The following is a 15,568-nucleotide window of genomic DNA, read 5'->3' as shown; positions in this document are numbered from 1 at the left end:
CTCAAGATCATTCAGTTCCAACCCCCCTGCCATGGGCAGGGACACCTCACACTAAACCATATCACCCAAGGCTTCATCCAGCTTGGCCTTGAACACTGCCAGGGATGGAACATTCACAACCTCCCTGGGCAACCCATTCCAGTACCTCACCACCCTAACAGTAAAGAATTTCTTCCTTGTATCCAGTCTAAACCTCCATTGTTTAAGTTTCAACCTGTTACCCCTTGTCCTATCACTACAGTCCTTAATGAATAGTCCCTCCCCAGCATCCCTGTAGGCCCCCTTCAGATACTGGAAGGCTGCTATGAGGTCTCCATGCAGCCTTCTCTTCTCCAGGCTGAACAGCCCCAACTTTCTCAGCCTGTCTTCATCTGGGAAGTGCTCCAGTCCCTTGATCATCCTCGTGGCCTCCTCTGGACTTGTTCCAACAGTTCCATGTCCTTTTTATGTTGAGGACACCAGAACTGCACACAATACTCCAAGTGAGGTCTCACGAGAGCAGAGTAGAGGGGCAGGATCACCTTCTTTTACCTGCTGGTCACACTCCTTTTGATGCAGCCCAGGATACGGTTGGCTTTCTGGGCTGTGAGTGCACACTGCTGGCTCATGTTCATTTTCTCATTGACTAACACCCCCAAGTCCTTCTCCGCAGGACTACCATGAATTTCCTTTTTGCCCAACCTGTAGCTGTGCCTGGGATAGCTCTGACCCAGGTGTAGGACCTTACACTTGTCATGGTTAAACTTCATGAGGCTGGCATCAGCCCACCTCACAAGTGTGTCAAGGTCCCTCTGAATGGAATTCCTTCCCTCTAGTGTATCAACAGAACCACACAGCTTGGTGTCATCAACAAACTTGCTGAGGGCACACTCAATCCCACTGTCCCTGTCAGCGACAAAGGCATTAAACAAGACTGGTCCCAACATTGAACCATGAGGGACACCACTCGTTACTGGTCTCCAGCCGGACATTGAACCGTTGACCACAACTCTTTGAGTGTGACCATCCAGCCAGTTCTTTATCCACTGAGTGGTTCACAGTATCTTTAGATACTGTCAGTCTATTCTATGTGGGAAACTTTTTGGTCTTAAAAAGAATTATGGAGTAGGCAGAGGGTGGGCTATATGGCAGAACATGAAATTTGTTGCTTCACGGAAGCGGGGACCACCTGAACCACAGTTCAGAGGCTTAGGCAATACTCATCTATTTCCTTAGAAACTAGGAGATGGCTTATTTTTAGAAAAAAGCTAACCAGTTCAGGTAAGTCCAACAGTGACATTAAGGGGCCACAGAAAGTGGTGAGTGCCTACCTGTTTGATTTTGCCTTGAGAGGAACTCCTACTGTTCACATTGTCCTTTGGGGCTGGCAGGCACCTCTCAGCACCTCTCAGGCTTCCATTGCATCTCTGCCTTCAGTAAAGAAAATGATGGACAGAGGCCCTGGGTGGCTGCTGAGGAAAGACAAGTCAGGATGGGTCACAGCTGGAGAACTTCCACTATGACTGATGAGGAGCATTCACACCACCAGTTGTGTCCATCTAAGCCACTTCAAGAATTTACTCTTTTCTCAACTGGGAGTAGCCCAAACAAATAATCAGTGATTAACAAAATAAAACAATATGGATGGGCTTAACACATTATCAGACATGACATGGAAGGGTGCGGATCAAAACCACAATCCCTTAAACCCAGTAAACACATCCTAAAGGTCTTAGCAGTCAGTTTGGCTCTGGCCATCCCCTGTCATTGGGCACTCAGTATGGTTTTGTTTCATAAATGCCTGTTTGTAAAATAAGAACTTTAACATCTATTTATGCTGTAACTTTTTTGAGGCAAGCAGTGTCTCTTGTTATAGGAATACATGTGGAGTTCAATATAAAAGTTCCTTTAATGTAGCTCTGTTGAATAATAATGATTAATAAAACTGAGTAACCAGAATTCAGAAAAGATAAAATAAGCTCACTGATGTATCCTTTTCTTCATGGGAAACGAAATGCAATATTAATTGGAACTGAATAGCAGCACTTATTTGAAAGCGATGAAAGAAACTTTTTACATACTGCATTATTTAATTTTAGATCTTCTTATCAACAGTTCTTACTAGGGTTTGTATTTCAATAGAATGAAGGAAATTATTCTCAATATAAATTATTCTTGCATATTTTTCCAAAATGCATACTAATGGTCTGAATGTCTATCTTGTAAATGAATGCTCACCACAGAAATGTACACAAGGTTATCATAAATATGTGCCACACAATCCTTGTATCTATCTTCTCAAGATTTTTCTTCTCAGAGAGAGAGGGATAGATAATGAATTAATGAGACAATGAGCAAGTTGATAGGAATAAAGCAAAACATGAGTGAGACCTCATGGTTGTGTTTATACGACTTCATAGACACTGTGGTGTTGGATTCGTCTGTTGCCCCTTAGCAGACTCAGCCCCCAGTGGCATCTCCATGGGATAATCCCAGATCTTTTGGGCAACTCACCTTATCGAGGGTTCTGTCTTTCTCAATGGACTAAGACAAGTCTAGTAATTAAAGTAGATGAAATGTAATTTTTAAAAGCTTGCGTTAACAGAATTATTCTGTCTTCACGTAATATAGTCACAAGAGTTAAACTTACATTAAATAGTCAGGTGCTTCTATGGTAGCACACTGTAAAATTTGACTTCAACTTATTTAGCTTCCTGGGTGCCCTTGATGTTTATGTGCAGCTGTTACAGCAGCTATTCTACTGCATGTCCTTAATTAAGCTGTTCTAAACCTACAGTGTGTCTGCATAAGCTGTGGCCATATGGCTTTTTTGTGGCATGGTCATAGCCTCCATGCTGTGGATTGGTGAGAAAACCTTCTTAGCAGCTTTGGAATGGTCCCTCCTAGCACGCTCTTTAATGGCAAGTAGTGTTATGGGTTTTTTTTATGTAAGGTTGGAAGCCGAGGTATCTGATCCTTTTTTTGGTAATTTTCTGCAATGCAAACCCCCCACATAATGAGGATAGGGATTCCCTCCATTTGCATTCTTTCTCCCTTATATATGATTTTCTACCTTTATCTCTTGCAGATCTAGTAAGAAAAGCAAGTACATAAGCAGCTTCAGCAGTTCATTTACAGGTTTGGTGGTGCTATGGTTGAACACAGCCTATAAAAATGGTGCTGAATCATTCAAAGACACCTGGTGACCTGACTGCTAAAAATAGCCCTGAAGAGCCAAAGACTATTATAGTTCTTGCATAGGAAAAATGCTCCTGACTTGGCCTCCTGCTGTCCAGGCACACCTGCTCTCTTCAAAACACTGGAAGCAAGAAGAAAGTCAGTATGATACAGGAGGCATTGGAGTTCACAGGATGGGGTGGCAATGTCCTAGTGAGGTAACACCATCAACTTCCTCTTGCTGTTTAGTTTACTAAATTTGTAAATACAGGGACTGTTTCTCATGATGTTTTTGCATGTGTAGGAAAATGGGGCCTTGTGAACTGAACCTAGCTCATGATAAAATTTAGGATGACAACTCTTTGGGACCTTTATGGGCATCTGAATTTTGGTACTGGATCTAACATAGGAATCTTGAATAATGAATGATAGAGAAAAGGACTTTGTGAGAAAAGAGGGAAAAGGGTAAGGAGCTTCATCAAAAGGAATTACAAAAATTATTGGAGCAGCAAAGGGAAAGTGGAGAATCGTGACCATTTTTTTTTCCTATGAACCTGCATGGACATATAACAAGTTTATGTCTGTGGTCTTCTGGCAGTGCTCACAATGGCAGCATATGTATATCAATGATGTATGGAAGAAACCTGCTTGGGGACTTTTCTTTTGGGATAGCCAGTGTAGCAAAGGTGGAACTGAGATACTGAAATGAAGACAGGAGGTGGCTCCACTCATTCTGCTCTTTTACTGCCTGCTGAAATACACAGGCCATTTGTTTTCATATGACTCATGAGCAACACTACCATTTCCAGCCCGCTGCCATTTGAAAACCATAGCATCAGGTGTTTGCTTTCATCTACATGTGCACATGAGTTTCAGTGTTACCTACTTTAATTAGGTCAACACTGAAATTCCAATTCAGGGCTTCATTCAGGAAGTGGTGATCATAAAAAATGATCAAATGAGCAAAATACATTCTATTAAAAATAGAAACTGATGAACACTAATCAACAGTGAAAGTCAGTCAAATAGGAATGTTTCTCATATGGACCAACACTTCAACATTATTGCTAATGGTCCCCAGATACCTATAAAATTCTGGCAGATAAAAATTGAGGATGACAGACATTATCAGGCAGCTGTAACCACTGTGGTGAGAAGTCATATACAGTACGCTAGATCACCTGCTTAAGTTGTGTCAATTCAGGCAATGTGTTTTAATACAGTGAGATAAATTTAAGTTTCCTTGGAACAATACTGTGAAGGTGCCTGTAGAATACAGGAGACTGCATCAAGGGATAAACTGCTTAAAATTAAACTCAGAAAAATTCAAATTAGAGATCAACACTATATTTTGTGAAGTGAGATTTACTGACCACTGGAATGAGTTACCAAAGCAAGTACAAGTTTCTTCATCTCAAATGTGAGCAACTTTGTAGAATACACAATTCAGGCAATCAAAAGTCTTCAGTGATATATGCAAGGCAAATTGGGTTATCCTCTTTCTGTGGGTCTTTCTATGGGTTTCACTTATGAACTTCTAAAGTTTTTTCCTCACATGATAGCCTTTTTAGTTAGTTGAGACACTAAATTGGGATAAATTGTTGAAATCTGTGATATGCATATCTGTTGCCTGGTTTTGGAATATTTTCTCATTCTTAAAAAAAAACCATAGTAAAACATTAAAACAGTAAAAAACACATTGCCATTGTTATTTTTGTTACTACTAATATAGTGACTACTACTATTAATATTATAATTAGTATTATTTTACATCTGTGTGAGGAGTAGATAAGCAAGTTGAATACTGAGTTGGATTTACTTTCTATGAAGATGTTTATAACTAAAGAATGACTTAAGTGTTCACTTTATTGAAATCTTTATAGCAGCCATCTATGTTTAATGAATCTTTAAAGATACAAAGAAAACAGAATGCAAATTGCACTCAAGCTGTCTCACTCCTGAGCTAGGAGTAGGACTCATGTCGAAATTTAGGTACATAAATGTAGGTGTCTGTGTCCAAGCTTGTTACAGTCACTAGAGAACTAATTTACTGCAATTGTAATTGTTAAAGCCAAGTGATCCTAGAGAGTGATTCTGCTCCTCTTGAAGTAGGTATCTACCTTTGATCAGATGAATTGCATCTTTTATGCCATTAACTCTATTAAGGACATGACTCACTTACAGATACAGAGATTTCTAGCAACATTTGAGAAAAAATGCCCAGTCTCAAACTGTGACTGGAGAAAATCATATGCTCTTCAGAGGTTCTGTACCTACTTTTCTATAGGTTCTCCATAAACCCTTGGGAACCTCAAATCACAACAGATGCTTAAGTTTGGATAGCTGACTAGAGACGTACTTTGCAAACACAAATACATTTAGGTAGAGACTGGAGCTGCACCCAGATGTAATAAGGGCTAGATCCACATTCAGTGAAATAAAGGGGTTTATGCTTCTGTGCAAATGACATAATGATGGCAGCTTTCCCTTTGTGTTGCTCATAGATACCTTCTTTTGAATATTCTCAGAAGCATGGATTTCCTTCTGCTCTGCTATGGCACTATTAAGGGTACCACTGCAAGGCAGGGAAGAAGTTATGTATTTCCTGGTGGCATTTGCAGACCTGAAAATGAGAAGAGTTCATAATGGTTATGTAGCTTAACCGCCTGAATATCACAGGCCATAAACCTTTGTCTTTTCTAACCTAGTTGATTCTATGATTCTATCTTGGACCAGTTGGAGGTAGGGTTCTAGATTAAACAGACTAGTTTTTGCTTTGTGGTATTTCTTAACTGGTTCAAAGACAGTTACAATCCCTTAATTAGAGCTATCTGCAGTTGGATTAGGTAGGTTTTCTGCCCTTTTTCCTGCAGAGAGGTTAATTGTTCCATTTTAGTCTAGCTTTTTCATCTTTTTCTCATGCTTGCTGTATCTATTCTAACTATTCTAACTGATCTAAAGCAAATCAATCTACTCCCCTGGAAGGGTCTGGCTTCTTATTTAGCTACTCTGATGGCTTCAAAAGTGCTATTCATTATTAACGTGTTCCCAGCAATTCAAGTGTGCAAAAACCTGACTAGAAAGCAAACATGATGCTTGGGCAGCTAAATGGCAGATGTTTTTCTGCATTTAGATGTCCAAATTCAGTTTATTTATGTATTAATTTAATAGATTATTCATCATCTGAGAAAGGTTAGGTATTTAACAGGCACTTGAAAAAAAATATATAATATCATGAATATTTGACAAGTTTCAAACAAATTATTGTACTGGCAGATCATTCTGAATTTGCTACATGTTTCTTGCCTGTTTAAGTACTAATCTTTTTAAACAGGAACTGCTGCCACAGCTGGGTAGAGCACCTGATACAATGGTAGATGAGTTTTGGTGTGTAAACTTTGCAGTCTGGTAAAGCATAAAAATATCACTGTTTTTTTGTGGGTTTCAGTAATTCAAAATTTCAGAACTTTGGATCTCTGAAAAGTTCTTGTGGTTTGAGGTTTGGATGGTGATATGAAAAAAGAATGACCCTAGATATAAATATTTATGACATGCAGAAGGAAATGAGACCTCAGAAAACATTGGTGAACTGTGATGATTAATAACACTCTTTCTAATACTATGCTTATTATTCCCTTTTAGTGCTTAACTAACCTGGAAATATTTTCTTTCTGCCATATCACCTCGTCATTATATTTTTCTCTGTGTAGACATACATTTCTTACTGTGTTAAGCAGAATTTATCTCAGTGTCTCAGGTGTGGCATTTTATCCTCTGCAGCTTGGGGATATTATAACCTTCAGCGCAAAATACACTCTTTAGTGTATACAGGCTGTTACAGCTTTAGGAGTTGTTTCCTGATGCAGCCCTACTGGCATGTGCTGTGCATGCATGCCCACCTGTACATCCATTTGATGCATTTAGATAGCCCACAGTTCCAGTATTTTGGTTAAAACTACCTGAAGATGTTCTTCCGGTAGACCATCCTTGCACTGATACCAGAAGGCACAGAGGACACCTAGCTTTGGCTGAGAATCTGCACTCATTTTCCAAATGCAGAGTTTTGGAACATGCTACAAAAGAGATAAATATTCACTTCTTCCATTTAATAGAAAAGCTGTCAAAAGGTGAATGCTTGAAAGTCCACAGACCAAAAATACTTTTTACATTTTGTTGTTTAAGGTTTAAAAACAGGGCACTGTTAGAAGTGATTTCCACAGGATGATAACTCTGTGATAACATAAGCCATACGGTAAATTTTAAGAGTGATGGCTGGAGTGCAGCCAATCCTTCTGTTTTATGTAGCTGTACCAACCACATCACATGGTGGGTTTCATGCTTCTATTGAGCAAACTTTTGGTTTTAACTCTTCCTCAAGTTCAGGTCTTTAAAAAAAAATCTTTTTTTTTTTTATCGAAGTATTTCCACTAAGGAAGCCAGATAGATTTCTTTACCATGATTTTGTAAATTATTAATTGTAAATGTTCAACACAATAAAACATTGCCTGGGAAAATAATTTATGATTCAAAAAGATTTCAGGAGATGTGCTGTGAGGACAGCAGCACAGCAGTGGTCATGTTGATCTCATGTCTGTCTCATATCAGTATATATTATCAGCCAGTTCAGTAGTGAAGGGAATTGCCCTGCTTCTTTGTAGTATACTGTAAAAATTAATCAAGGAGAACTACTACTTGTGATAGGTAGCAAGTACTCTGAGAAATGCAAACTCATTTCTTTTAGGGTAACATATGAGTAGGATGGCTATTCCTCATTACCTATATTCCTTGTCATCTTTATTAACTTGCAGTGCAGTCCTCAGAGGCCTTAGTCAAAATAAGAGGCTTATTGTTAAAGATAACAAACATATTTATGTAAGTATAAACATATCCTACCTTACAGTGCTTACAAACCAAACATATAAGACATAAAAAAGAAGCAAGGGGAGGCAAAGATAGATAGGAAAAGTTAGAGCATTTTCTCATTGAATGAAATGTAACCTTTGGCCTGCTTATAACGCAGAAGAAATTACAACAAGTGTCTAGAAAATTTCAAATGTAATAACAATCTGAGGAGTACCAAGAAAGGGGAAAAACTGTTTCAGGAAAACAATAGTCTACCAGAAGATCAAAGCAAGACATACATAATAAAGTTGAGGCTGACATTTAGGAAGGGATAAAGGAGTCATTTGTCTGTTGTATTAATATGACACAGATGCCTTTGATTAGGAAGAGTGGGAGTCAGGCATCTTAGTCCTAAGTTCCTAAACTCATATAGATATCTGGAGTAAATGTGCGTTTTGACCCTTTATTTCCCACTCTCTTTTACATCTACTCTTTTAAGAGTTGGACAGGGTAGCCAAGCTACAGTAATGCAAGAAGGAGGAAAAACACCTCACAAATAAAAAAGTGCATGTTTTCAAACGATATCTATGGTTATGGTTCACTGAGCACACACGTGACAGAAAAGGGAAGACCTGCATGATTTCTTTCTCTTCCACCCTCTATATCCTTCTCACTATCTTTGAAAACCTCCTAGTCACAGGTTGTGTGAGTGGCAAAACTTATGTCAGGTTGTTAGGTAAATCAGCTTCAACTGCCATGACAAGAAAGCTCATCAGAACTCAAGTAGCAGGAGGACAAGAATGGCAAGAAACCCTCTGGGATCACCAAGGACACGACTGTTACAGCTGTTTTTAAAAAGGCTATCTGAGCTGTGCAGAAGTTCTGTGTTTCAAACAGCTAGTGGAATATTCCAGATTAAGTTCTGCTCATAATTCCAGGATGCTTTTTTCTTATTACATTGCTGAGAACAGCAAAACCCCAGAAACATTTGCTGAGGTTTAACACAATAAAAGCACCAGTCAGCAAAATCTGAAGTTTTTTCTTGAGGAAAATCTCTGCTAGCTTAATATTAATATTTAACATGTTTGGATTATAGGGATTTCTAACACCTAATTGTTTTGCTTTTGTAGCTGCACATACTTCCATATGTACAAAACTATAGCAATTCAATTTGAAGAAGTTGTAAAATCTACATTGTCTGCTTTGGTGAGGAATGCATGGAGCTTTCCAAGTCATTTGAAAAAAACAGCAGGTGAAATCTTGCCATGTGTCTTTTAAACAGCTTGAATGCTTACAGAGAAAAATGGGAGCAGGTCAGCAAGGAATTAAACATACAATTATAGAATGGTTAGGGTTGGAAAGGACCTTAAGGGTTGGATTTAATTCCAGCCCCCCTGCCATGGGCAGGGGTGCATCACACTAGAATATGTCACCCAAGGCTATGTCCAAGCTGGCCTTGAGCACTGCCTGGGATGGAGCACTTACCAAATGTTTGGGTAACCTGTTTCAGTGCCTCACCACCCTCACAGTAAAGAATATCTCCCCTGGTGAGGTCCAGATGAATACCTGATATTCAGGTTTCCCCTGCACAAATACCACACTCCCATTCAGGATTGCTACTCAGCTGAGAAATGCTGCAGATTTTCCAGGGAATTTTTTTTTAAAAAGAACGGCACGGAAAATTCAATTCAGTACAAAATTCCAGTCTTTTATCGTAAGTGAACTAGGAAAAAGTGCTTAAAACATTGAGAACAGACAAAGCTTGCATTATTGTTTATACATTGATATATATTAAGAAAAATACACCAGGTTCAAATGGCAACAAAATATGTAAGAAACGGTGGAGCTGGCAAGGCACCTTGCTACCACCTCCTACCATCTCTAGCGAAATCAATAGTAGTCAGCTAAACTACAGGCAAATCTGGCTTGTTTATTCTTCAGAACAAATGGTAGATATGTCCAAATGGTCTGTAGGCTGTTGTCCTTTCAAATCACCAAAAGGTCTTAAATCCATCCATGAGCAAAGCTCTGGCACTTCTGAGACAATGGAGCAGTTTAGCTACATCCTTCTAGATTAAGGAACTTAATGGGATGACCTAATGTATGAAACGAAGTACCCTTACCTGTCTCTACAGCAAAAACCCCTTCCCTCCAAAACTATCTGCCTTCCCAAAAAGGATATGTATCTGACTGCATGAGTGACCATGTCTCAGCTTTGGCATACTGGTTAGTTGCACAAGGAACAGCTGCAAGTACCTCTCTTTGGCCTTTTCTTTGCCTTGGTCACTTTCATCAAAGCTGGGTAGTTCAATGGAGCAGGACATATTGTAAGTCTCAGCCATTAGGTCACTCCTCTGAAGGTCTTGCTGTCACAGGGCTAGAATTTAGTTCCCTACATAGCTGTAAACACCCAGTGATATAATTTCTCTGTTCATTTTCTCTGTGTTTTCTACTTCAAGGATGGAAAAACATAAAATTAAAATAAGTGTTATTTTGGGTTCACAGACACCCTGCTCCCACCTTTTGATCTCCATTTTCTTATATTTATCCACAGTGATATATGCAAAACCGATTGTTTAGCTTAAGCTGAAGCAAAAGTTAATGCTAAAAATGATCAAACAGTAAGATCGTAGAACTGTAGAATCATAGAATAGTGAGGGTTGGAAAGGTCCTTAAGATCATCTAGTCCCAACCCCCCTGCCATAGGCAGGGACACCTCACACTAAACCATATCACCCAAGGCTTCATCCAGCCTGGCCTTGAACACTGCCAGGAATGGAGCATTCACAGCTTCCCTGGCCAACCCATTCCAGTAGCTCACCACCCTCACAGTAAAGAATTTCTTCCTTATGTCCAACCTAAACCTCCGCTGTTTAAGTTTTAAACCTGTTACCCCTTGTCCTATCACTACAGTCCCTAATGAATAGTCCCTCACCAGCATCCCTGTAGGATCCCTTCAGATACTGGAAGGCTGCTATGAGGTCTCCATGCAGCCTTCTCTTCTCCAGGCTGAACAGCCCCAACTTTCTCAGCCTGTCCTCATACAGGAGGTGCTCCAGTCCCCTGATCATCCTCGTGGCTCTCCTCTGGACTTGTTCTAACAGTTCTATGTCCTTTTTATGCTGAGGACACCAGAACTGCACACAATACTCCAAGTGAGGTCTCACAAGAGCAGAGTAGAGGGGCAGGATCACCTCCTTTGACCTGCTGGTCACGCTTCTTTTGATGCAGCCCAGGATACGGTTGGCTTTCTGGGCTGCGAGCGCACACTGAAGCTGGCTCATGTTCATTTTCTTATTGACCAAGACCCCCATGTCCTTCTCCTGAGAGCTGCTCTGAATCTCTTCTCTGCCCAAGCTGTAGCTGTGCCTGGGATTTCTCCAGTACAGGTGTAGGATGTTGCAGTTATCATGATTAAACTTCATAAGCTTGGCAAGAAGCGTGTCAAGGTCCGTTTGGATGGCATTCCTTCTCTCCAGTGTATCATACAAACCACACAGCTTTGTAAGATATTTAGGAATGTTAGAATCACAAATGATGGATACAGACACACTCCTAAATCTGGAATCTTCAGTGGTCTAATTTTAAAAAATGTAGAGTATTTCATAGTTTGGTATTGTAGTGGGTTTACCCAGTCAACAGCTAGGCACCCATACAAGCACTCAACTCACTTACTCCACCTCCTAGCAGGATAGGGAAACAATTGGAATTAAAAAGTGAATAAATTATGGGTTGAGCTAAAGACAGTTTAAAAGTGAAGGAAACAGAAGCAAAAAACCCCCAAAATATGCAAAACCAATCACTCACCATCTCCCACAGGCATACCCAGACAGTCTCAGAGTAACAGCTGCCTTGGAAAGACATAAACCTTGGATTTATTGCTGAGCATGGTGTCATGTGGCGTGGAATATCACCCAACTTCTTGGCCACCCCCAGCCTACTTGCTGGGGGGACAGAGTGGGAATATAAACAGACCCTGACACTGTGCAAGCATGGTTTGTCCAGAGCTAAGACATAAGGATGTTATCAACACTTTTCATCACAGATCTAAACCGGACTGGATGGAGTTAGTTCCAGCCAACCAGAATGAGTACATGCCCTTACAATTCTTCCACATAAAAGTAGATATAAAATTAATGACCCTCATCCCCTCTGTCTCTCACTTACCTTGTTTTATGCTAATATATGCTAAATGACTTCTATAACGTTAGCCTGAATTTATAGAAATGCAAATGAGAAAACACTGAATTGGAGCCACTCTGTCCAAAACTACCGTTATTTTTGATTGTAGTGTTCTGCAGCGAACCACCCTAAGAACAATCAGAGAAGATGCTGACGGAAAATGCGGTGGCATGTTACCTTACCTTGCTGCCTTTCCTAAAGAATGTGCACTCCTCTTCAAGACCAGTTGTCCTGGTATCTTGGGAAACTGAGCTGGGTGGACTTCAGTTGCCACTTCAGGCAATTGCATGTGTCAGAATCCCTGAAATGACGCCTCTAGCCATCCATTGAGCTGTTCTGGTGAGGGAAGGTCAGAACTGTCCACAGCATGCATGGGAGGATGGACTGGAAAACAATGAATTCACACTGGATGGAATAGAATTGGGCTGCACAATACCAAAGTTAGGGTGTTGCAGAGTCTTGCATGATATATGGATGCTTTCCCATGTTCTGATTAAGCTCTCTGTTCTCTGAACTGAGAGCTCCTCAGTATATTGTTGCCATGCCTTTTGAATAGGAAGGGTAGGATCCATTATGCAAGGCAACCTCAGCTTGCCTCTTGTATGAAAACTCAATGCAGGCATTTTTGGAAATGTAATTTCTTTCAAAATTAAGTGAAGTCCTCCAAATTAAATATATGAAACAATGTTTTAGTTACTCAGATGCCTCAGACCTCTTCTGATTACCTTTTACCTACTGCAAATAATGTAAGATGTTTTGAGGCTCAAGTCTTCCTCTTACATATCCTCCAAACTTACAGATAATTGGTGGACTATTTCATAATTGCTCCTGAATTGGAACACCTTCTAAAATACTTTTCAGTTCCCTTATCACCTGTTCCAATGCAGTTACACACTAGCAGCAGTAAGTGCAGCGATGTCATTATTTTCTAATGGGCTTTTACAGTAATGGAATTAAATTACTTTAGGCATATGCTTAATTTCATTGTCTTTTTGTCTAATTTTACATGAGAATTCTATTTGTTAAACAAAAGCTGGCAAGGTTGTTAGTACTGAATATAGGCAGATGGCAGCTCCAAATTTTCTTGTGCTTTACTCATCTATTTAAGGTAACAGACCTTTCCTCTGCATTATAGGCCTAGAACGCAAGTTTAGAAGTATATATGAAACCACTGTATTTTCAGCTGCCATTGAAGAAATTTTATTACTCCTTTTTGGAGCATTAATAAGTCTGAAAATACATTACAATTACTATGACTCTGAAGAACACACTGGCAGAAAGATGTGTAAATTTTAAGAAATTCAAAGAATAAAGAAAATGAATTAATAGTCTTGGTACTGGCTGCTCCTGGAAGACTACTGGGAATATGGGGATTTCACCTGATTTTGTGTTCAGGCCATGTGAGTAAAAACAGAAAAAGAGAATAAGAATTGTAAGTAGCTGAAGGCTGCAAATTTAAATGAGGAAGAAGCTACAAAGCTATTATTAATCAACATGAAAGAATAACTCTCTTTTTACAGTGAATCCATGCCAGGAGTTGTTTTCCTCTGCATAACTCCTGCTGTGATGAACAGTTAGGTGCCAGTCAACATGTAAATTCGCTGTGGAAATTAGCTTAAAATGTATTTTGGGGACATTTCTGAATAATATGGATCTCAGGTGGGGACTGTTTTTTTATTTCATCAGCAGTATTTAGTGTATAGCACACCAGGATATGCAATGAGATAAACCATTGGTGATGCCCATCTAAAGACAAACACACCCAGGGACCTGTGAGCATAGCTGTTATGTGCTCTGAGAATTTTCAATTTGAGCAGGGTGACATTCATAGTTTTTAGGTGTTTCCAGATAGATTCTCTGGAAAACAGATGGGACTGAATTTCATGGAGGTCTATTGGCTTCTGCTCCAGAACATAAGAATGCTGTGGAGAAGTACAAATTCTTTGAAATGGTATTATCCAGTTATGATATGCACAACTGTTGTTAATTCTGAAGTGAAAGAATAGACAGCTATAAAACTGGTAACAACTGAACTATTTCCAATCTGCATTTAATTTTGAAATGGCCAAATAATGTTTGGAATAGTTAACTAGTAATATTTCCTAGGTATAATTTTTAAATTGATGGTTTCCTGCTCTAGAATGCCCATGATTTCTACCCTCAATTTACCACAATCAAAATATAGCTTTAATAAACAGATTCATTACTGTAGTGGTTTTGAAGAAGGAAAAAAAAACAAACTCAAAGCAACAGCCATCCCCTCTCTATTGCGTTACAGATACATTAATTCCTGGCTTTGGACAAGGACTATAAATATGGATTTCATGTCAGCTGTACAGATGTTGTCACCACTATGTTTTGAACTTGTCTGCTTGCTCATCACATTTTAATTAATGAGGGCATGAGCCAAAACAGGTGTTGGTAACAGAATAGACAGCAGCTGGCAAACAATCTTTAGAACTACAATTAACTCATTTATATCATTGTTCCAGAACACAGAGTTCATATATTTTTATAGAGGAGTTTATTACTGGACTGAGCAGTAGATGCAAATTTATTTTTCTGTTTCTGTTTTGTTGGTTTTTTGTTTGTTTTTTTTTGTTGTTGTTGGGGTTTTTTTTGTTTGTTTGTTTTTTTAAATTGCATTTTCTAAGGCTTGGTTCTCATGGTAAAATGTGATTGAAAAGTTTAGGCTATTTTTTTCCCAGCAGTAGGCAATTTATAATACTAAACAATCTAATCAAAGGAACTCAATGGCTTTTGAATAGAAAACACTAAATTCACCTCATTATCATCTCTGTTTCCAGAGAGAAAGTAGCATTTAAATTGCCCTGGAACTGGACCTCAGCGAAACCCTTCTCCAAATCTGTGTCTGTGTAAATTGCCACAGAATGAAAGCTGTGCAAGTTCAGCAAAACTTAAAGTGTGTTAAGGATCTATTAAAACTTTAAACTTTCTCTCATTCAGTTGTCCCAGGTACTTTAACAATCATAACTGACTTTATACGCCCTTGCTGTTATCCATTCCATATCAGATAAAGCTTTTGGATATTTTTGGTAAAAAATCATCTCTTTGGCATTAAATGGCGTGTCTGCCATTCCTTGGTGGCTTAAAGCTGGATGTCTAAAACTGGCAAGAAAAAATCCCATTGATGCATAAAACCATGAAGGGTAATAACATGGTGCTATCTGCCACCTCTACAAGTTTTTATGCCACAGCAAAATCCATGATGTAACTGAAAAGGGTGGCAGCAGTCTGAGGGAGAGCAAAATTTAAATTGTTCTGATCAAGTCACTCCTCAAGTTAGTTAACTGATTATTTTGATTGAATATTTCATGTTATAGAGATAATGAGCAGCTCAGTTTTGGAAGTGCTGTAGAAGAAATAG

The sequence above is a fragment of the Melopsittacus undulatus genome, chromosome 3 (genome assembly GCF_012275295.1).
Source record: "Melopsittacus undulatus isolate bMelUnd1 chromosome 3, bMelUnd1.mat.Z, whole genome shotgun sequence".
NCBI lineage: Eukaryota > Metazoa > Chordata > Aves > Psittaciformes > Psittaculidae > Melopsittacus > Melopsittacus undulatus.
Note: the sequence above shows the minus strand (reverse complement) of the source record.